General features: G+C 41.3%; 1 protein-coding gene and 1 non-coding gene across 5 annotated transcripts in view; one reads left to right on the forward strand and one right to left on the reverse strand.

The window, feature by feature from the left end:
- The window catches only part of LOC124049562 (partitioning defective 3 homolog), a 314,519-nt gene that overhangs the window by 61,032 nt on the left and 229,357 nt on the right, over positions 1-24,130 (forward strand). The window lies entirely within an intron of this gene.
- On the reverse strand, positions 5,479-5,550 carry trnaw-cca. Its single transcript has one exon. It is a non-coding gene; the product is annotated as a tRNA-Trp (tRNA).

The following is a 24,130-nucleotide window of genomic DNA, read 5'->3' on the forward strand; positions in this document are numbered from 1 at the left end:
AAGAAACAACCGTTTAGTGGCCCGCAACGCCACTTTGAGACATAGCTCTTAGGGCTTAACTGTGGCCAGGTGTTACAATATCCCTCTTTTTGTGTTCATTCAGAATCTCTCACTATCAAACTGATAATGCATTGGTCTTTTTTTTTTTTTGATGAATTATGAATTATTCAGCCAATAGCATGTCAGAAAATTATGGAAAAAATCCATCACAAGTTCTTAGTGCCCAGTTTCTTCAGTGTCATTGTCTGACCAGCAGTCCAAAACCCAAAATCTTACATTTCAAATGACATAAAACAGTGAAAAGCACTGAAAAGCTAGAACCAACCAATATTTTGTATTTTCTATTTCATACTTACTTCCATATCAAATATTTAGCGGTCATGTATAATTTTTTGAGTTTAGTAATGGATATATTGGTTCTTTGTTTCAGCATTATTCTAGAACTGTGTGAGTGTAATGAGAAATGATTTTTTGCCACCGAAAAGCCACCATCTGTAAAAATCTGAATTCACTCACATAGAAAACAATAGAATTAATGCATTTCTAGGAAAGAAATTCTACTTTATAGATTTATTTTTCACAGAAGGCAATGTGACTAAAGAGCCAGTGTAAATGGCATTTCATCATCCAGCACAGATACAGAGTTCCACAGGTAACATATCTGAGCTCAGAAGCATGATGGTGCTCATCCTCCGCTCTCTTCCTTCTGTCATTCATCTGATCAGACAAAAAATGGCACAGGGGGGAACAAAAAGATGTCTTTGTCTGGGGATGCAGGGTGTAGGGGTGCTGGGTGGAGGAAAAGGATAGGAGGAGATGTGTATATGTGTGTGTGTGTGGAGGTGACAGGGAGCAGGAGGAGGTATCAAATTACCTCCCCCCTCTGCTCTGTATGCTGTCTTCTGGTTTTATCAGCCTTCTGCACCTCCAAATTAAATTTGTCCTGAGAATGGGTGAATAGTGGGGCGTGGGGGACGGGCGCATACAGGGGGAGGCCTGCCTGCTTTGCTCCAACAGGGCAGCAGGGGCCCTTGAGGAGCCGAGCTGGCCACTCACAATGACAAGCCAGATGTAATCAGGGACTGGGCTGGGGCCTGAGTGGGCTTGTGTGAGGTGGGGTCGGCGGGTGATAGGAGAAGTCTAGATAAAGATAATGCAGCATCAGTGCACACTTCCTGTCTGCTCAGTGTGTCCACTTACGGAGAATTGATGCATCTCTCCTTTGCAAACTGACCCATCAATAGGAGCATCTCTGCCTATAGCTCCCTGGCTCAGTGTAAACTGAAGCATCTGTCAGAAGAGTGGATGGATGGGCAGCAGATCAAAGCAAAATCATCCTCTCAGAAAACCTTGAGTGAATGCTCTCAAGTCACACGTGATGAATACTCTGACAGCTAGTGTGAAAGATCTTCCATACATCTGCTCTACGTTTGTAGCCAGGACTCCGCCATTGTACCATCTCTCTTTTGTTTACCATTATTAATTCAGAATTCAAGATTCTTGTTTTACCTCACGCGACTCACACAGAGCTCATGCAGCCAAATTGAAGGATAAAAATTCTAGAGCTGAAATGATTTGTTGAATAAACCATCAACATAAGATTAATGGCAACTGCTTTGATCAGTGGTTAATTGTTAATATTTCTATTAAGCAAATTTACCAAAAACTAACTGATATTTACTTGTCAAATGTAAATATTTGTTTATTTAAGCCTTTTTTAATGGCAAATTAAATTTCTTTGTTTTTTTGAAATTGTCAATGTTGACTGTGGGGAATTTTAGGATGGACACTTTTTCTCCCTATTTTCTTACATAAATAGACAAAATGACTGATCAGTTAATTTAGACAATAGTAAGATAAATTGATAATGAAAATAAGTTGCAAACAGAAGTAGAAAATTCAGGCTCCTGCTTTTGTAACATTATATCGGTGCATGAAAGGAAAAAAAATATGGGAGGCTGAATTAAGACTATTACAGCTCCTTTGAATCTTTAATACATGTTTTTCTTATTCTTCTTATTCTTCCTATTCTGCACTGGGACATGGAAGAAGAGTATGTTGTCTGAACTGAAACAAACACTGACAAATGTCATGTGGTAACGATTTTCAAAGCGTGATAAGCGCAGTTAACAGGTACACTCTCACCACAGTCTCACGTTCCACCTTAAATGAATAATCTCTCCTATATTAAAAGCCTTATTAACTCTGAATCTGGAACAAAGACTGCTTCTTCTCTCACTCCAGCAAGGTGTTAGAAGACTTTTTAATTCTTATGAGAGGCACTGTATTTATTTAAACTCTCCTCTGTGTTAATATCAGAGCTCAGTAATGCTCTCTCTCCCACCACTTGTAAAAAGATTCAAATTGCCTCAGCAAAGGAAATTCCCTGCAGACAATATTTCATCCTGCATGCTTAGCATTACTTCCTCAAACATATTTAGTTTTTAGCATCCCCTGGTGAAGAGGCTCCGTCAGCTTTAGTGGGGTGCTGACGAGCTCTATTGTTTGTGGTCTTTTGGCACCTTCTCGTCAGGCCTTCGCTGTGTGAGTATTGTGAGTTTAGCCTGGCATTTTCTTTTGTTTGCTTTGTTTGTTTGTTTGTTTACTCAAACATCTCAGAGAGAAGGTCCATTCCCCATCGGGCCTGCTGTGAAAAAAACCTAACCACGCTGTTTGAACTCAGCATCTGACAACTACAAGTGCCGTGCAATTGCTATTGTTGTACACAGTGTAAAGGCAGACAGGAAGCTTTTGTGGGATGTGAATCCTTCAGAATAAAGGTTACTCTTAATTGACAAAGCATCTATGAGGCCTTTGACAGTTTCAAAGCATTCAGCCTGCTGTTGAGATAAGAGGCAATGTTACTGGCTTTGAGCAGCGCAGTGTGTCGGTACAAAGAGTTGTAATGAGCCACTGGTATGCCAACACTCACAAAGACACGCAATACCAAAGAAAAATGCGCACCTACTAAACGAAACACACACACACACACTTGTGCATATATTCTCTAGCTGACCGTCGGTTGGTCCTCTGTGATGAATGAAGCGAGAGGCTCAGAGTGCGAGGCCCGGCCTGGCTGACTGATAGAGCCATTGATTCTGGCTCTCTTTATAACACACACACACACACACTCACACTCCTCTCCTATCTGTGATGAGACAATGCTTCTTTTCAGGCCTCTTAATCGGCCCGACGTTGACTAATTGAATTCATTAACCGTACGGCCGCAGTACACTCATTGTGCTCCCGGTTATTTACAGGTCCATTTAAAAAGCAACAATACAGAGGAAATGTCAGGTTATAGTTTGAATGACATTATGCAAAGGCACAGTCTACTGCGCTTGTGTGTTCACATCTGAGTGCTACATTTTAAATACACACATGTACTGTTTAATAGCCATGAATGATTTAGTGCACAGCCTAAAAAGGAGTGGAGGAAAGCCTCCATTCGCTCCAGTTGACTTTGTTTTATGGGCAGACGATGACAAAGAAAATGAATCATAACCTACTTAATGTATTGTGTGTGTGTGTGTGTGTGTGTGTATGACTGTCTAAGTGTGTTTGAGTGTCAGGTGGGGTTAACCAGCCTATAGGAGGAGGTGCACCCCAGGGAGGGCTTTTATTCCAAGCCAAATAAAATCCTACATCAAGCATGGTTTCAAAAGCCATCCCCGAGGCCTACTTAAGAAAATATCAACGCCCCATATTCCAGATCCAGGGAGTTTTCAGTTCTGGGAACGGCTTTCCCTCCCCTCTCCCCTGTTATTCCACAGACTAAGAACTATTTGGACGTGTCATGAAATATGCTTTTCTTGCTCTCTCATTAGTTTCATGTGATTTATTGAATTAATTTCGAGAGTGTAACATGTTGGAATAACACATTTGGGCACGGCTTTGGACTATTACAGATTTCAAGATGTTCTCGCATTCTGTTATGGTTTTATAATGGTCTCACTCTGCTTTTATACACCGACCGACATCAGTGCTTCTTTTAATAGCTGAAAGCAGTGTGGGTGTTTCATGTTCAAGTCAATCAAACACCAGCGCTGCGCAAGTTTAATTATTTAACTAAATTTAATTACGGCGCTCTGGTTATGTTTTTATTCATACAGCTCCCATTCAGCTGTTTTAATTTAGTCTGTTATGTTTGCAGAGAACACTGACCTCACCTCTGTTTTTTTCCGTCTGTCTCTCACTCCTCCGAACACACCGAGTGTTCAGCAGTGTGCCCTGACCGTGTCACAGCCCTGTGCTTAATTTAGACTTCCCATGATGCTGCTCTGCTCAGGGCACGTCACGGGTGTTTGGCAGGGCAGTCCTGAATGGGGCCCAGCTGTGTGAATGAGCTCTATGCACCCTTTGTAATGTTTTTTTTTTTTTTTGTTACTGTTAGATACACATGCTCTCACTCTTGTTCACACACACAGTCCTTAGGAAGGCAAAACAGACTTTTCAGCTAATGTCCTCCTATTTTCTTACACATGTTTTAACCAAATTTCCTTGTAGTGGATCACAGGAAGTGCCTTATTGGGTCAAGGGAGGTCAACAGGTTAACATGTTGGATGTGACTGCCCCAGGGTCAGGCCAGGTTATACCTTTTCTGAGTCGGGGGGAGAGGAAAGGGAACGGGAGACAAAGGAGGAAGTACTAAGAGGACTGCTCTAATGTTCTAATGTTACCATGAAACCTGCTTTGAACCCTGCTTTGAAACCCCACCCCCCCCCAAAAAAAGTGCTTCACTGGACAAGAAAGAGATGAAAAACACAAGTAGCTGCCCACTTGAAGCGGAGAAAGAGGAAAAAGAAAAGGCTGATCCGAAGGCACGTACATCTCGTCAGGCCCAATTAACTGCTGGAATATGAGCCCAGCTTAGGGCCGAGAAAGCTGCCTCTCAAAGCCTCCTTAGAAACGTTGAGCGGAAGCCACGTGCATACTAAAAGATTTTCGAGGTTAGGTGTTGTAACTGAATAACCTGCCAATGTGTAGAACATTTGCCTCAAGCGGTAATTTGTCTGATGGAATGGAGCTGCTCTGGACAGTCATGGCCATCTGTTATTACATCTACAGGACAGCGGACACCTTAGTGCCAGGTAGATATGACTGTGAAAATGATTAGCGGGTTAAGACACACAGAAGGGCCTTGTGTCTCAGACATAAACAAGAGAAGAGACAGCGAGAGAAAAGTGCAGACCTCTGTCCTTTCATAGGAAATTATTTTAGTGAAGCATGATGGTGTATTATTTTACTGAAATGTGATGGATGTAAACTAGACTGACATATTTAAGCTTAGGAGTAGTAATGCTGCTCAGATTTCTTACATGTTTTAGTTTTGCTCATTGAACTTGGGTGTGAGTCTTGCAACATGTTTGTCGAAGCTCTTTTTCTGTGGTTTAGTGCAAATGCAGCCACTGTGTAGGCAAACTCATCTTCTTGTCGCAGAGCTTTTCAACCCAGGCTGACACTGACCGTGAAAAGCTTTGACCCTGACGTGATTTGAACACGCAACCTTCTGATCTGGAGTCAGACGCGCTACCGTTGCACCACAAGGTCCTCTTGTTTTAAGCCTCAACTCATATCTGCTGGCTAATCTTGTTCCCATGGGAATCGCAACAGTTGTGTGGTTTGGTCTGAAAGCAAAAAAAGAGCTTTTCACACAATGAAAACTTACCATAATAGGTGCTGAAATCATTCACATCAGTTGAGGAACCCCAATACATTAGGAAAAGAGCCCTAAAATTTTACAACCATATTAAGCAAACAGAAAACCCCTTCCACTGTATTTCCTTAGTTAGGTTAAATTCATTTTATTAACTAAGCCAACTAAAGCTCAGACCAGCCCTCACTTTACAAGACCTAATCCAAATGTAATGGAACAAACAAAGCAGTGCACATTGTACTGGGGAAATCTGACCAAAAATCACAGCAATTCGAAAATCCTGTACATCATTCTATGTTTTCTATAAGCCACACTTCATCGTTTTACTTGAATATAAAGATATTTTTGTCACCCCTTCCCTTTCCTTTCCTGATTTTTCATCTCTTCTGTCAGGACTCATCTTCTGTCATCCTCTACAATCTGTTGTTTTGGGGCTGCAATCATGAATGACGTCTTTCCCTCTTTCTCCTGATCTTCCTCTTCCTCTCTCTCTCTCTCTCTCTCTCTCTCTTGCCCTTTCTTTTGCTGTTTCCTCATCCTCTCTTTTCATCTGGAATAAGTGCTGCAGTGTTTTTCTCATCATCCTGTAGGACAGTAGAGGACGTCTGCGGCCTGCCATTCCTTAAACCCTCACATCTGTCCTGCCAGCTTCCATTTTTGGCTGCTTCTTTACGCTTGCACACGGGCACCGATCATAATGATGTGTTAAATACCTTGGCCAGCTGTTTTACTATTACTACCTACTTGTCTGTACTGGGAGTTTAAATGAGGCAGTTCAGATTCAAGCCATAACTATTGATGGTTATTTCATTGCCACTATAGACTCTTGATGTTGCTTAAGGGCAGCAGATAAGTACATCGTTTTAAGATGATTAAGAATACAGATGCATTCACATGTGCATCTACACACATGTGTGCAGAAGCATCTATCACATACACTGTGGCCTTCTGCTATGTCTTTATGCAAACGACCACATTAAAGGTAAACAGTCCATTCCAGCAGTAACCTCTCCATAACAAATAGCCGGTCGCTGCTGGGGACCTCATATAAATACTTATTAGGTGACCCAATTGTCTCTCTGCCAGCTTAGGGAGGGCCCCCTGGCTGGCTAAATTGAGCCCTGACTGGCATTCATCAGCGTCCATTGTCATTCATCCCCCTGCCTCTCTCACTGGAGGTAATTGACTGGAGAATAATGCCAGCCGATCAGTCCACCTATGGAGAGACGAGCCGTAGATTGATTAGCTCCGAGGCAGCACGGTGAGCCGCACAGTGACTGAGATATTGTTATTCTCAGATATGAAACAGCTCTAATGGAGCTGGACAAGGACTGATGATCAGAGGGGATGGAATGGAATAAGAAAAGCACTTGAAATATTACCGCAGCTCGTTTATTTAAGTGGCACATTTTACACAATGAAAAGGTTGAGCCTCTCAGTGTCGCTTGTCATATTTAGTGAGCAGGCAAGCAATAACTGGGTTTATTAGAGTGACAGTGTGCCTGGATGCATTCTGATTGCTGATGGTGGCACTATGGTGACACCCTTAACCCAACATTAAAGCGGCACTAGGTGGTTTTGTGCACTGAGAGTGGAAAAATGACAGTAAGACTTGGAAAACTTTCCAACATAGGTTTCCAGACAAGGTAAGAAGAATAAAACAGAATGTTTATGTGCATAAATGTTTTTGTCGTCTGGACAGCTTGTGTTTTGCGAGGACATGTTAGGTTTGTAATGATCAGTAAGGATAAGTGATGGCTCTTTAGACTGGTAAGATGAGTTTATGATGAGATAAACTGAAGATCCACTGAAGTGACTTAACTGGCTGAATATATGATTTTGTTCAGAGTGTTTAGGTGCTGCTGTATCTGTATGTGTGTGCTTGTGTTTTAGTGTGTCTGTGTGAATCTATGTTGTGTCTGTCTGTGTAAAGGATTCACTCCTGTAACTGAGGACTGGAAGATGTATAGTACTTCTGCACTGCTTTGCTCATTTAAATAAAATCCCTCCAGGATGCAATGATGTGCAGTCTCACATACATTTACTACACACAGCTACAGTATATGGGTGCAAGACCTGCTCTTTCAATATCTCAGAAAAATCACATAAAAGCATGTAGTATGAGAGCTGGCGGCATGATACACATGGCAGTATGAGAGCTGAACTTTCAGCCTTCTAAGCGTCACACATTAGCCCAACCCTGCACTGTCTGTCCTCTGCAGTCCGTCTCACTTCGCTCTCACACAGCTCAGATTGACCTAAAGATGCCATGCCAACAGCAATTATTCCCTCTGAGATGCCTAAGGGCTTTCATTTTTATCATAATCTTTGCAATAAAATTTTCTAATTTGTGAACATATCTTTGTATTTTATATTAATACATTTTTAAACAAACAATACACAAAGTTAGGGTTTTCATATTTGAAGTTTATTTAAAAGGTTAGCCCTCTGTGCTGTTCTTCTGCTTGTACATTCTGGTTCCTTGTATCCTTGTCTCTTCTGGAGGGTTTCATGGTTTTTCCAAGGCTGCCCTTGAGGGGGAAAAAAAAGAAGAGACAAAGAAAAAAGACAAGAGACAGAGTGAGAGTGACAGTGACACTAGGCTTATTGCCTAGTCAAACACACACAGCCACAGCCACATGCAGCCTGACCCAGTAATAGAGGCCAATGAAATCTGCTCATTGGGAGCAGGGGACCCGATCGTTGGTGCGGTAACTGAGCCGAAACAGTCTCATTCTGCAGCTGTCATACACAGAAAATGGGCTGATTTCAGTCACAGCCGCGCTAGGCCTTGTGAGGTTCCTAGCACTTCTCTGCTCCCGCTACGGCAGTTTTGACACCAGGGGATGAAAATTTATGCTTTTACGTAGTGGAACCCAAACGGATGTGACATGCAATTTCACCTGGAATGAACAGAAACTATGTTTTTATAGAGTTGCACTTTTCCTCAGCTTGCTTAAAGTCGTCAAACCCCAGTCCAAGTGTGGCACAGTACAGACCTGCAGCGACCTCATCATTTGTGGATGTCATTTTTCATCTTCTTCCTTTGTTTTGTGTTTTCTTTCACCGTGTAATCAGATTGTATTGTAGTGAGGCTGTAGGGGAAGAAGAGGACAATTATGTGTTCAAAATGAGCTCAGCTCCTCTGTGGAAAGCTTTTTTTTTCTACATGTGGCTGTGGGAGATGCTGCTTGGAAATGGCCCAGATTGCTCCCCGTAGGGCTTTAACGCCACTCTCTACTGATTGCTCAGAGTGATTGCAGATTGAATCCGGACATGCGTGTGATTTTGTGTCATTTTGTCGCAAACAGTGTGAAAAAAAACAATGGACTGACAAAGTCAAGCTGTTGTTTGGAGAGGACTGTCATCCCTGCAGATCCAGGTGTGGAGCAGGTTCGCTGTCTTCATTATATACACCAAACCCAGCTACCCTGAGTGACACAGCATGCCACAGTACTCCATTCATCCCATTTCACAGTAGTTGTACACACTATGAAATACTGCCGTATTTGGAGATGAGCTACTATGGCCCTATCAAATGCCATTATCCAGCTGTCATAAGGGCCATGTTGTGCATGTGTGTGTAAGTGTGTTGGTGTGCACTGAACCTGGCATCATGATCCCATGCAGACCATGACAAAAGGGATTTGCAAGAGTCAAATGGGGGAAAACAAATCTTTGCAAATCAAATTATCAGCAGGGTGAATGTTTTTTTTATTAGATCACTTTTTATTGTATGTCTGTCTGTTGAACTATTATGTTTATATCCCAGAAAGGGCTGCATAACAGGATCCTTACTTTCACCATTTGTGACTAAAGAAGAATAAATAAAATTTTATTTATTGGTTGGATAAAAAAAGCTGGTGAATGTAAAGAAGCACAACAACAACGGCGATTTTATGTCTTCGCTCTCCCTCCTCTTCAGCCGTCTCTCTGTGTGACTTGAGGGCTTTGGAGAGCTGAGGAAAACCCTGTTTTCTGGAGTCTTATCTATCGCGCAGCTTGCCCTCATGCAAACATCCTGCAAATGCCTCGAGACACACTGACATTAGCATAATTTCCAATTTGCTATGTAACACCCCCCCCCCGCACACACACACACACGCATATGCATACACTTTTTTTTAAACATGTTTACTATCTGCAGAAATACAAGTTGCCATTGAAGAGCACTGTGGTTGTTTCTAAAATGATGTCCAAATTCAGATTAATATTCAGATATTAAATATATTTTAATGTCATCTTATTGGGTTATTTCTTCATGAAAATTAAATGGTATTTTGGTAAGATTAATTGATTTATTCTACACTGTCAAACTATTCAAAGTGTAGATGTTTAAGGTCCAATGTGTAGGATTTAGATGAATGTCAGGGCGGATTTGGAATATAATGGACTATTATAAAACATAATTATGTTTTCTTTCATGTACAGTCATTTGAAACTAAATGTTGTTGTTTTTGTTACTTTAGAATCAGTCTTTTATAGCTACAGAGGGAGTGGATTTGAGTGCGCCATGTGACTTTGCAGAGGGCCGTTCACGTTTTTCACATTTTAAAATTTTTTAGCCACCAAAGTATGGGAAGGTGAGACTGGGGTGTTTGGTTGGTTGCAATCTGTAACCAAACTGCTCAATGCCACTAATTACTACTTTTAGATAAAATTAGGGAAGGTTTGACAATATTTCAGTGAAATAATTTTAAATAAATAATTATTTATTTAATAATACATTTTTTCATTTCCTTTTTCTATTACTCTGTTTTTAATCATGAGTCCTTTTCCTGTGGTTCACAATTTTATTTTTGAATACTGCAGACGTCACTGCTAGGCCTTTGGATACTTATTTACCTTTTCCCCATGCTATCCTTACTATCCTTATCCTACTACTGTACACAATATCTTACACTCACTCCAGGTCTCATGTGTATTCTCAGTTCTATCACAATGCGATTAATACTCCTCTCCTATCCTCTCCTCTCTTCTTTGTAAAGGTGGGTGGGTGGTGGGGATAGGTAGGAAGAAACAGGGGAAAGGAGGAGGAAGGATGGAGAGACAGAGTGAAGGAGGTCATCAACAATCACAACAGGGCTATGAACCCACTGAAGGCAGATGACTGAGGGAAGAATGAGGCGAAAGGGGAAACAGATGGGTGTGGGGACGGCTGTCTCTGTCTGTTCGTACTCCCTCCTCCTTCATCAGTTTCCTCTGTTTCTTTGTCTGCATTATTGCTGATTGTATATCAAGCAGCACCATACATGCCTTTAGAAAATAACTTCGTCTCAACTGCAGGTCTGTATATTTGCATGAATTATTGATTCATTTGTCTTCTGTGAATTATTGACAGTGCAGGCAGTGTCGAGGCAGTATGAGAATGGAACTTTGTCTACCTCTATAATCACCCCCATAACCACACGCATGCACACACACACACACACACACACACACACACACACACACACAAGCCCACACCTCTGCAAATCTTTGCATTGTGGCTTCCACCCCCCTAACCCTTCATTTCTTCCTTCATAATAACCCATGCCAGTCTCTGTTTCCAAGACAACCTCTCCATCAGTTTCTCATGGCTTTGCTGCCAATAGTATTGCTGATGATCAGTGTGTGTGTGTGCGTGCGTGCATCTGTGAGCGCATGCACGTGTATGTGATAAATACTACTGAAAGTGCTCTTTCTGCTCTGTCTCGTATGAGATATTGAAGATCATGAGTCAGTCAAGATTGAAAATTGATTTCTGATGTGCTGTGTCTAGGCTTGGCCCATACACAGCAGCATCTTGGGATATATTTGGGGATAAACTCATTAAAACTTTTTAGGTTGACCCAGATTGAAGTAACACAACATTTGTTAGGTATACAGCTTAGCAACCTCACGCTGACTGAAGCTGCGTTTGGTTGTATGATTGGATTTGATTCATTCATCTTTTCATTTACCACCTCCTCGCTAGCTGAATCCCTTTTCACACAACCCTGAGTTTTATTCAGCTGTATTGTGTTTGCCTGACACACTCTTATCTCACACTGGTCCTGTGTTGATTTTAACCCGCCTCTCTCTCTTTGTCTTTCCTCCCGGTGCCTTGCTGCCGCTTCCTGCCATGTGTATGCGTCTCTCTGATCCACCAGGTAAGTTATTTCATGCTGCTTACTCTCACGAGTCCCTTTCATTAGTATGTTTGTTCCAAGAGTCGGCCATTGTGAACATCGAGAGGGCGGGCAGAAAGATCACGCACACACACCCCATGCTCAACCCCACTTGATCAAATGCTTCTGTCTTTCTTCTCCGTCTTCTCCTTCCGCCCTCTCTTGCTCTCACCATGGAGATGCTATTTCATCCCTTCCTGCCGGTGGGTGTCTGTTTTATTATTATGGGGTGTTTGCCTGTCTAGCTCCACAATAAAGGGTCCTGTGTGTGCTCGTGCGTGTTTGGTGTGAGACAGCGATGTTGATGAATGGGCTGTCAGTGCTAGATCCAGATGGAAGCAGGCCTTGTCTAATAGGATTCCATGAAGACAGTGATCCCAGTGGGGGGAACGAGAGGAGTGGCCGCACAGGCCACGAGATAGGATGGCGGGGAGGGAGTTGTTAAGCCTCAGATGAGATGCTCACTCAGTTACATGTATATTCATACATACAGTACATTGTAAGACATTCACACATAGACTAGAATTGTATTCATGCATCAAGTGTGTAGAGTGAATGTACAGGCGTGTATGTATACGGATGTGCACTGTACATGTTGTATGCACATATGCTAAAAAGTGTACAAATATACACACACACAAAAATCTGTCTAAGATCAGACATACTGTGTACCTGACGCTGCATGCTGCAGGAAAAGGTCTGACCAGTGAAGGGCACATTGTGTTTCGGTGATTTCATCATGTTTCTCTCTGCATTTAACAGTCACCTGTGTCTTCTTAGTTTGAAATTCTTGATCAAGAGGCAATAACAGTCTCATCTCTCAGCTTGTAGAAATAAATCAACAGTCAACACAATCTCCACTCTGTCTAGCTTCTGTTTCTTATTCTTTGCAAAGCTCATTTCCGCAGGTCATTTCATCTGGCATTAAATCTTGAAATCCTACTTTTTTCTACAAAGATCAAAACAGCTGCTGCGATTCTTCCAAGCTGATCTGAAGTACAACAATGACGTGATTTATGTGTTATTTTTATGATGCTTGGCCTGATTTGTCTTTGAGATTGGACACTGTAGTACACAGGAAGCAAATGAAATGATCCTAGCTTACAGGTACTTCTTATATAGGCCTTACTCTTAGGACTCATGCACTGTATTTCAGAACATACATACTCTTTGAATCCAGTAGCCAGCCTGAACTGAGTGAGTGAAAGCAGCCATCTAACAATTACTGCTAGGCAGATAAGACCACGTCTATTGATGCACCATCCTGTCTGTAGCCTTGTCCTCCTTCTGGGGGTGGCAGGTGGGGGCGGGGTGTCTTAACACAAAGCTGATTGATTGATGGGAGAAAGGTAGGACAGAAGTCAGTCAATCTACAGATATCTACTTATCTGACAGTAACTTTGGGAGCAGGTCTGATTTCAAGCTAAAACAGGTTAGGCATTAAAATTATTTTCTTTCATCTGATTCTACTACTGCTACAACAATTTTCAGTGTCATAAATTCAAGATTGTAGTTATTAGTAGTAGTTATAATTAAAGTTTTATATTACCAATATCGCATCAGTGTCGAATTAGTTGTTGCATTGGTTTAAATTAATTCTAATTATGATTTAACTAATTAACCGCTGGTTTAACTAATGAGACTTGGATTGAGTTTTCATGCTATGTGCGTAGACATGTTTCACAGCAGACTTGTCATAGCAGGAAAATCACAGGTGTTACTAATAACAACACTAAGAAGGACTCTCTTTTATTCAAGGGTCAGTTTGGAAGCCAATCCTCTCAGTCGTAGTTTTGTCTGTTGACAGTAACCACACAGACACAAATTAAATGTCTAAGGAAATAAATAAAACATGTAGCAGGTTGTAACATTCTAGTTATTTAGCAGAGGACACATTCATTGGGAATTTCTCATCTACAGTCATTTTAGCTGTTTTCCATCATCAGTTTGTATGCTAAATGGACCTCACAGAAGCTGCTGGAGATTCTACTGTTGGCCAGCAGTCAATGGCCACATTAACAGCTGCATAGCACTTTGACACAGCTTGAGGAGCTTAGAGGCATTAAAATCCAGTCGTATCAGGCAAGTGTCACTGACACCACTGCCCACTTCTACACAGCACAATCCAAATAAAAGCCTCCAGTCCCTTTACATAAGAAACTCGTGTCGGTCGGGGTGATCGATGAACGTATTTCCAGTCGTGCACGTGTGTGGGTTCAAATTTAAGTATCAACTGAATTTCATCAGTCACTACAAAGCCCTGTCAGGAACTTACAGCAGCAAATGCTAAAAAATGATTTATTGTAAATTAACAACGATGATTGCCTACAGCAAATGTACTTTACCAATGTCACTTAATCATAATTATATTTCTATTTTTAATGTGCTGTGCAAAGCCAAAAATTGGACAATTTTTTAACAACTGATTTGCATCTGTACTGAGTAAGCTAGAATGTAGATTTAATCAATCAATCTGTCAATCAATCAAACAATCGGTCAATCAGTCAATCAGTCAATTAATCAACCAAACAATCAGTGAACTCATATGGGGCTCTTTGCACTGCTGTGAAAAGCAGTGCACCTAACATTACAGAAAATGAAGTTAAAATTGAAAATGAATCCAATAGGAAACATTCATTAGTGTTAACTTGTTGAGAGTGAGCAGTCCCTGAATAAAGGCTCCTGATTTAAAGGACCCTTTAAAGGACCCCACAGAGAAACATTTCAAAAATGTCTGTTTTAAGGACCTGGACACACATTCTGGACACCAATAGAGTTAATGAATTTAATGTTCCATATTTTAAGATAATTAAGAAGATCAAGAAAATGATTTAAATGCACTCTCTCATAAAGCTGAAGTGAATAAAGGATTTTTAAGAGACTAAATTACTTTAGTCTTAACTACCTTACTACTGAGCCACTTAAACAGCTTGTTTTACAACCTCAGTCTCTTCTTATTAAATAATTTGACAGTCTCTCCAGTGTTGCTGCTGTAATGATATGCAGGAAAGAGTGAAAGGTATGATAATATCATTGAAAAGAACGAATAAAGGACTGCTATAACGTATGCAAAGTATTTCAGTGTTATGGCACCTCAAGTACCTTCCAGCAGGGTGAAAGCTGTATCACTTTTCACTCTAAATTAGAACAGCACCTTGGAGACAACAATAAAACATAAAGCAGGAGCTGCTTTTGCTGAGCTAATAGCAATAGCAGCCTGATAAAGGTGCCTTTGTCTTTTTTTTCACCTTGGTCAATGTCACTTTCTTTCCCTTTGCCCTTGGTTCCTTTAATTTCCTTTGCTCATCAAGTGTAAAGAGGCAAACTTAGCGTCACTGTAAAAATCTTCCAAAGTATTGTTATACATTTCTGTAACCCCTTTGTTGGAAATGAAACCTTTTCTCAGTTGTTCAGACCTACTGTAACAATAGATCTTATTAATTTTTTGGTTCACTCACTATTAAATTTGGGTTGCCCTGTTTGTTGTTTTGCATTCTGTCTCTTTTTCTACCGCTCTTCTTCCATCTCATTTTCCTCTAATTGATGGATTCTGTGTCTCACCGCTTCTCCAACCTCCCAGGCAGCTTTTAAGAAGCTTTTAATGGCAGCTCCGAGGATGACCAGCGCCATCTTTCTTTCCTTCTTCTCCTCCAGACTAGCAGCCTTCAAGTAGGTCTCTTGAAGACCATTGTGTGTGTGTGTGTGTGTGTGTGTGTGAATGGGAGATGGGTGGGGGTAGGGTGGGTAGAGGTCCAGCTGTGAAGTGCGCTAATAGGCTTGCGCAGCCCGATGTCGCCGTCTTGCACGGTCACCGCTTCCATCTCCACCCCGCCGCTCTCATGCCCGATGGGAACTCAAGCAGCCTCCTCAAAGAGAAATAACACTCTGGCATTGTTAGCTAAAGAAAGAGAGAAACATGAGGAGGCCGAGAGAAAGAGAGAGCAGCGGAGATGAAAAAAGACTCACCGTACACCTGGCATTATAACCGTTACATTGCTCCTGTCTAGATCTGAGTTTGCTGCATTACATTTACAACTTGAATTAACACTCCTCTGGTGTGCATTTAGATTAGACTCCTCCTATGGTAGGCTACACATGACTTTTAGGTCTCCTGTCAGTCATGTTTGGCATTTGAGCATGTCTTATAACCACTTGTGGACATGAACTTTTTATGCTGATTGTCATTGAAGCAGATTTAAATGATCTGTTCTTCATCTACATCTGGAGTAATTTTCCCCATGGGGGAAAGCACATTTTTTACGCTTCTGAACATTTCTAAAGCGTAACACAAAGGAAACAAGATCAAAGAACAAATGGAAACTAGAAAAAGGAATGGAAGCTTCTTTCAAAAGCCTACTTTGCTTCACCTTTTGTCTGTCATCACCACTTAATTGTGTAAAATATATGGGCTCTGTTGTGGGCTCCTTTTTTTTTGGAAAGCCCGCAACACTTACGTGAGCTGATCAAAACAGGCACAACCAGTAGAGATGAAGGGGTTTATCAAAAATACTCTCCTCTGTCTCTCTCTCTCTCTCTCTCTCTCTCACGCACACACAAACAAACAGACACGCACGCACACACATTCACTGTGCTGAATCTCCCTGTGTTGGCCTGCCGTAACACAACTCAGTGAGCACAGGCTACATCTCTCAATTCAATTGTGCTCAATTCATTAACTTTATAGGCGTGCTCGCCAATCACAAGCAATATTGCCGAAGCAATATGCAATTCATTAAAAACAAACAATATATATATGTACATATATATTCACAAGTCATACTGACATTCTTTATGATGAAATGATATTAGATAGTTGTTTAGCTTGACAGCACAATAGTCTATAATTACCAACGCATGGACTCTAATAATAGATAATTATTTGGTTTTAAAAAAAGGCTCCAAGCAATCACACAGTCTCACCCATCTCTGTGTCTTTATAACCCTCTCTCTCCAGACTGTCTTCATCTTTTCCCTTGACACCCCCTTTCCACCACCACCACCACTCAATATTACAGCACTAATACTGCCACTTCATGTGCAAATATTTGAGTCTGCCGTCAAATCCCTAATCACACCGATCAATCTCCCAGATATTACCGTTCAGCTGAAGACCTTCGGACAAGCGCATTGATTTTGACGTTTTTCTAGACACATCCCTTCCCTGCGGATATATCAAATCAAAGCTTTTTTAATATTGAGCAAATATTCCCTTCATCCACTCTCATGATGACAAGGGAGGCTTGTCTCATAAAGCTGCTGAAGTTGTATTGGTGTCACACAAGAATAACAGGTTAGAATGAAGGAATAATGGTTTTCGTAGCTGCTGCTTATGCCTTGTTTTTTGCTTTCACACCTAACTGCATTTAAAACACAAACAATTCAGATTACCCTCTAATTGTGCCTGAAAGTGCCTAAATAAGAAGACTGAAATTTTTGAGAGTGGGAAAACAAGAAAATGTAGCCTGCATATCATCAAGCTAATTAGGCAGAGCCAGGCATTCTGAATGCATAGCTAATGAGCTCCTTCTCCATCTCTGCCGGGATCACCTGGCACGTCTAATGGTCACATAAATTCTCATTTATAGGTCATAATCTGTCATTTATGTACATGGGCTTCCCCAATTAGAGTCCTGGGCCCTTCAGACTGATGCCTCTCTGGGGGATTCACAGCTCTGGTGCCCTGGCACTTACAAAGCCCCATTACAGACAAACCCTGACCTGCCGTCCAAGCCGACCCTGGAGGACCGTGGATAACCTGGCTCATTAATGACACCGGTACATGGGAATGGTTCCAGGTGCTTGTTGTGTCCTGTGTGTCTGTTTCTATGTGTATCAGCTGAAATGGTAAGGGACTGGCAGGAAACCAGCATTGACCCTGGGACAATGGGCAAAAGACATGAGTAGCGGGAGCTTGGTTAGGCGATGTTTCTTGTGCTGCCATTTGCCATTCTATCGCTGCCATTTTGCTGGCCAATTGCTATTATCAATGGGCAAATGTTTGTATGGAGCACGTAGGCCAAATAAATAGATCATAAACCTGGACCACGTTCTGCTTTTCTTTAATTAGAAGAAAGAATGTGAATTGTCAATGAATGGAGGCATTTAACTCTGTCCCAGTGGAATCACCTAAAGGGCAAGCAAACACATTCCCATGACCCCAGCAATGTTGTGTGAGTTTGTCCCCACATGTAGGAGATCCAAGTATCCAGCTGTTGGGGGTGAGGGTAAGGGAGGGTGGGTGGGTTCTGGAGTTTCTCTCTGCAGCATCCTCTTGTGCCGTAGAGTCCGCTTCACTGCCCTTTATTTATTTTTTTGCTTGTACTGTATGTTTGTGTTTTGTCATTTTTTGTCTACTTTTTTGCTAGCATGGCAGTGAAGAAATGTCTTCTCTACTTTATATTTTTCCCAGGTTGATGGGCAATTTTAGCTCCACATTCTTCCATGAGTTATATAAATAATTTGCCTGAGATACATAAGCACTGTCATGCCATGATGCACTGCTGTTGTGAAACATGCAGTAAGTGAGACAAGTGAGCATGCTTGTATTAGATTGTCATTCTTTCCTTGTCTTTCCTTAGCTATAGTGGGCCCAAAATCAAGGAAAGGGGCTCTTGACGTTTTTTCAATATTGTCATTGCACTGCATATGAACACATTCATTTTAGTAGATTAGCTCAAGCAGCATCACTCTTATACTATTTTCTTACAGTGCCACTGTTGACAAAAAAGTGGACTAAAAGAGAACCAGATTCTACAGTGAGTCACGGTGTCAGACTCAGCTAAAGTCAAGTTAGCTTTAATGGAAAACGAAGGCCAAGCCAAGAAGCGAAAGTTGAACTGCCCACACTGTGATGACCCCGAGACGACCCTGCCTAGTTAGCCCCTGTTGACCCAGTCCACACACAGTACGCACCACTGCTGTTGCTTTTCCAGGAAGTCGATTTGGTTGCTTTCAGCCTCAACCTCCTCTGGAGACCCCTCTATTCTCCATGGTATGTCATCTCAGTCACATTTTCTCTTTTACCCTCCTACTCTTCCTCCCTCTTCATCCTGTATTTCTATAGTTCTTAGAAACAGATCTCAGAGAGACCTCAAAGTGCTGTTTTATTGAAAAGGAAAGCAGGAGGGCATCCCACTCCTGTCATCTCTCTCAAATGGTCAGTGCACATGGTTTACTCTGGAATGGAAACATGTCTGATAGCACCCCAGAAAATAGAAAAAGGATAAAGTAGACCAGGGAATCAGTTCATAACCCCTGGCTTGTTATTCAGTTGGACAGCAGACTGCATTGTGGTGTGCTCAAATCACAGATTTACAGTAAAAGAGCAACATTTTCATTGCATTTCCAGTGTTTCTTGAACCATCACTCACAGGGAGGTTCTAGTTGTGTTCCAGCCAGCTGTGTTGCAACCAAACCCTCATAGAGCCAGAAAGCAAGTACAGGTCAGAGTCAGTGTGTGGGTGTTCAGTAATTTACTTCTTGTAAAACACTCTCTAGAGGGGTTTTTCTTGGGTTTTGTTACCAGACGAGGAGAAGAGGAGAAGGCTGTGTTGTGGTTCACCTCTAAATCTGTGGGAAAAACTCAAAGAGCACATTATTTGATGCCTCTGTAGGATGCAAGCCAAACATACTGTAGTCTCCTATTTGAAAGGCAAAGTAGCTAGATCTGTCAATCTCTACGGGATTAAAAGGGCATGAATAGTCAGTGTTGGTTAAAGCAACTGGGTAAAACAACTCAGAAATAACAGTGGTGTGGGGAATAAGAGATGTCAAAATAAAGGTTTATAGTTTGAAAACATGGTGAGAGAGAATTGGAAAAATATAGAATTGCTGGACTTGTGTCATTGATTGACAGATTGCTCTTACCGCTCTGCAACGGTGTTTGTATTCACTGCACTGAAATGATGTGGCAGTGACTCTACTATTATATTCATGTTGACATTCATTCCTCAGATGGTACTGTAGTCTCTACTGGTTAGTGGTTAGCTCTGAATAATGCATATTAAGTAATGAGCTGCCCAAATGGATCAGGGGGCAGTCAGTTAGTCTATGCATAAAGCAATCAATTATTCGATCAATAGCCCTCATTAGTCCATCCTATAGTTAAACTGTATGTATGAGCCTCTGGTTGGAATAAATAATTTATAGGCCACAGAGGGAAATGGGAAGGGTGGCCCAGTTCAATATCTCATGTTGCTTCCTTGTTGTAAGTAATGAGAATACAGACATTTACGTGGGATTAAGGTTTATGCACTGTACATGTAATTATTACTTACCATCTGACCACCTTTCCGTTTCTCTGTAATGTTACTGCCATTATCACTTTACATACAACATCTATTGCATGTTACTGTGCTGGTAGGTGACTGTTAGGAATGGAGCTGGGCTGTTAAGTGATTTTAGCATATTGGATGGAAAAGGTATTTCAACGAGAAGAACTGAATAAATGAATTATTTTTTCCAATTTAGGAGTGCCACAAACCAATATGAAGTCAGCTACTACCACCAGCGAAAATTCTGTATTTAAGCTCTCAAACAGCTGGACTGGAGCGAACTGAAGCATGAGCAAGCCTTCAGAAGTAATGTTGACTTACATGCCCACTGAACATCTTTCATGGATGGGGCATCATCTTTCTATATGGTATCCATATTTCCTGCGTACATCTATGGCTGGAAGAGGGATCCCTTATCTACTGTGTTCCTGAGGTTTCTTCGTATGTTGTTCTTAAAGGATTGTTTTATGTGGCGGATAACAAACGTGTCACCTCTTGGTAGCAGAACATTCCTTCTAACCACTGGATGGCACTACTGTGCATCCATAATATGATCATTCAGACCAAACTGTGTTTTTGTGTGGAAAATTTCACGATATGTCTGCATTACCTTACAGAATGGAATGCTTTTGAAGTAAAAAAAAAACAACAAAAATAAAAGACTCACCGCACATGTGAAAATGCACTTTTCCTTCAAAGCATTCTACAAAGGATCACGCTGCGTTGCCTACTGTAATATTTCCAGGACACTTTTTCAGATCTTGGTCGGCGGTCATGATACATACGAGCGGCGGCTTGTCTTTGTTTTGGTGCTAATGAGTGTTGTGACGTGCGCCTAACACAACCTCGCTGAAGGGGGCAACGCTGGGAACCTGAGCCAAGCCAAAACCGCTGGCGCCAGTCCCACATAGTGATAATCTGGTTTGGGTGGAGCCATTGCAGATCAGAGTGCAGTGCCGCTTTCGCCGTTTTTTCCCATGAGACCCTTAAAGATAATATGTTCACAAAACAAACATGCAGGAGAATTGTACCTCCAATATTTATTCATTCAGAACTATTTCAGTACAACTTTACCCACATAATTTCAAAGTTTGGGCCAAAGATTTTACCAAGTTTGAATACGGTGAAGGTATTGTTCTGTATTTGGCTTACCCTTGATTTTTACTCACAATTATCTGTGAGCACTGTCCACCTCCCAATTATTAAGCTAACCAGCAGTAGTCTCAATTCCCAGCCCAGTGTCTTAAATCCCCTTCCTGCTTTAAGTGGCTATGTTTCCTTCTTCTAATTGCATCCAGCTGTTTGGAATCAGACCTGAATGGTTGTCTAGGTGTTAATTGGTTTGAAGGACTGCTAACAGGAGACAAACATGAGAAAGGTGAATTAGCACAGTGCATGTGGCCCATAAATAGCATACTGTGGCCTGGGTGCTGTCATGCCCTGTTTAGAGGTGTTCTGGCTTATGTTGTCCATTAGGTGGCCCTGGACAAAAGACACACACATGCACAAACACTTACAATGTATCAAACACACATTTTTTTTCTTTTACCAGATGTAATGGTTTTCTTCTATCTTCCATATAGAGATTAAATCAGTGTCTACTCTGAATTATTCATTCTTCACATCAAAAGCTGAAGCTGAACCTGTTTACATTGAAAGATAGTATAGATTTGCCATTATCTGCTTAAAAAAAGAAATAAACAAAGGTGAATAGCTGGATATTTATAATCCAACACACTCACTTGCTCACTTTAAGTAAAGGAAAACCTCCTCCTTGTGCCTTCAGCTTTTCATTCATCCATGGTGGTCATAGTCACCCTGTTTCCAAGGCACACAATTAATTCATAAAGTCGTATATTAAACATGAGTTGGGCTGGAAACATGGTCACACAGCTCATGGAAAGCTCACATTTGACCGCCTCTGCTTGCATCATTCATCTTTTACTGTAAAAGAAATATCTCCAGTGCTTCTCTCATGTCTTACCGTGATCGCTTCAGATACAGGGCCAAGGAAGTAATGCACTTTGAATAGCCTGCTTTAAATGACTGTGAGACAAATGTGGCATTATGTAGACATTGTTAGATGTCTCTGAGAAGGCAGTGTTATTGAAAACATCTGGGCAGTGATTGCTGTTAGATCTTCCTCATGGCACATTATCCTATACTATTAAGTCCTGAACTTGTAGATGGTCCGCAGCTTTACAAATATTGACTCCACAGCTGGAGCTGAAATAAATCTTTTTTGATAAAGAACTCTGTGTCAAAATATGACTTAGAGATCATCCAAGTTCAGTGGCTCTTCATTGACTCCTTCATCAAACCTCAATCTAAAGACATTTCATTTGGAGAGCTTTTGTCAAGGAGCTCAATGTTTGAAATACCAGCACAAAAAACTGAGCAAAAACAAACTTTCGCCTTTCCAGTGTCTGGTTTCCAGCTTTCTTTTAATATCATCCAACGGATTTTGTTCTGAATAGTTATGTTCTCTCTAGCTCCAGCAAAGTATGGACAGGCTTCACATGCAGAATTTGTCAGGAATCTCTTTCTTAACAAGTGTCACTGGGTGTCAAAGAGTGCTGTTTTCCTGCTGAGAAATCTGCTGATCCTTGAAAGCTGCAGCTTACACATCTTCTGAAGGAGGAGATTATGCTCTTGGGAAGCTTTCTGTTGCACCTCTCGACACTCCTGCCTTACCCCCCTGCCAAGGCCTATTTTCTACGCAGATCAGCTGTCCACCTGCTTGAAGAGCTGACATTTTGGCTTTTGCCACATGCTCCACTTTGCAAAGAAGCCTCTGAGCATGGCTGAGGGGATTTGCAGCTGTGTACAGCAGAGGGGAGGCTGGTTCTTCAGCTGTTGTTTGGCATGGTGACGACACAGAGCAGGCTAGTGTTGCTGTCGCCAGAAACACTTTCCTCTGTGTTGAGTAGGGGGGTGGCGGTGGGGGTGGCTGATGAAGGAACTTCCTCATCATCTTCCTATGTTTGTGTTTTATTTACTCACCTGCAAGAAATGTTTCATGTTCAATGTTCTTTTCTTAACTTGCTCAAGAATATTTTGATTTGTTGGTATCAGCTACTGTGCGTATTAAACTATGAGGTTTAAAAAAATATCTAAGTACTTTATGTCTTTTTTAGATAGCTGACATTAGAAAGACGACAGAAAATTATGGTGAGACAGAGAGAGATGAGGAATAAGAAAAAATAAAAAAGGTCCTGACCAGATGCAAACTGAGGTAACAGGGTCTGTATGTATCTGTTAAAGAAACTATTGTGTAAGCTTGCATGAAACAGCCATTACAAAAGAGAGATATCATTTCAGGCTAGACCTTCCACTGACTACATATGTTATCTTCTACATAATAGTAACTTCAACCCAAAACACAAATGATAACACTGAAAAGCTGTTGACCTTACCCCTCCAAATAATAATTTCTTAATTCAGGCCCTATCCCAAACCCACTTTGTTATATCTACATTGAGAATCTCAAAACTGTACCATGAAAAAGCCCTTAATTAAAATATCTAGAAATAGAAGTGATTCTCACAAGTTTAGATTATAGAACACAATAACTCACAGAAAGTGACTCACTCACACCTGCAATCACTTCCACACACCTCTAGCTTTAGTCCTTTTCACTGTCAGCCACAGGCTGCCTTAGCCATGTCAGTCTAATAGCATTGCAAATGAACTGTAAGGCTTCAGTGGACAAGCTCATTTATTGCTCTTTTTTCAGATTATGATCTTCGCCTGGACTTGCCGCTAAAAAAAAGTCATCCCCCTTGATATACATGATTTGTGCGAAGAGCGATTGAGGTGAAAAGAGAATGGTAATGTGAGGAAGTGCTATGGTGAAGGCTGAGTTTTAAATAAGAAAAAAGAACGAGTGAAGTCACAGAAACACAGACAGAGATAAATGTTGTATTAAGCAAAGAAAAAAGACAACAGCGAAAGAATATAAGAGCAAACGCTACAAAAGAAAAAACTATCTCTTCATGGAGGAAGAGATAGAGAGGAAGATGGAGTTTGGACAGACAGGAGTAAAGAATATG

The sequence above is a fragment of the Scatophagus argus genome, chromosome 18, assembly GCF_020382885.2.
Source record: "Scatophagus argus isolate fScaArg1 chromosome 18, fScaArg1.pri, whole genome shotgun sequence".
NCBI lineage: Eukaryota > Metazoa > Chordata > Actinopteri > Scatophagidae > Scatophagus > Scatophagus argus.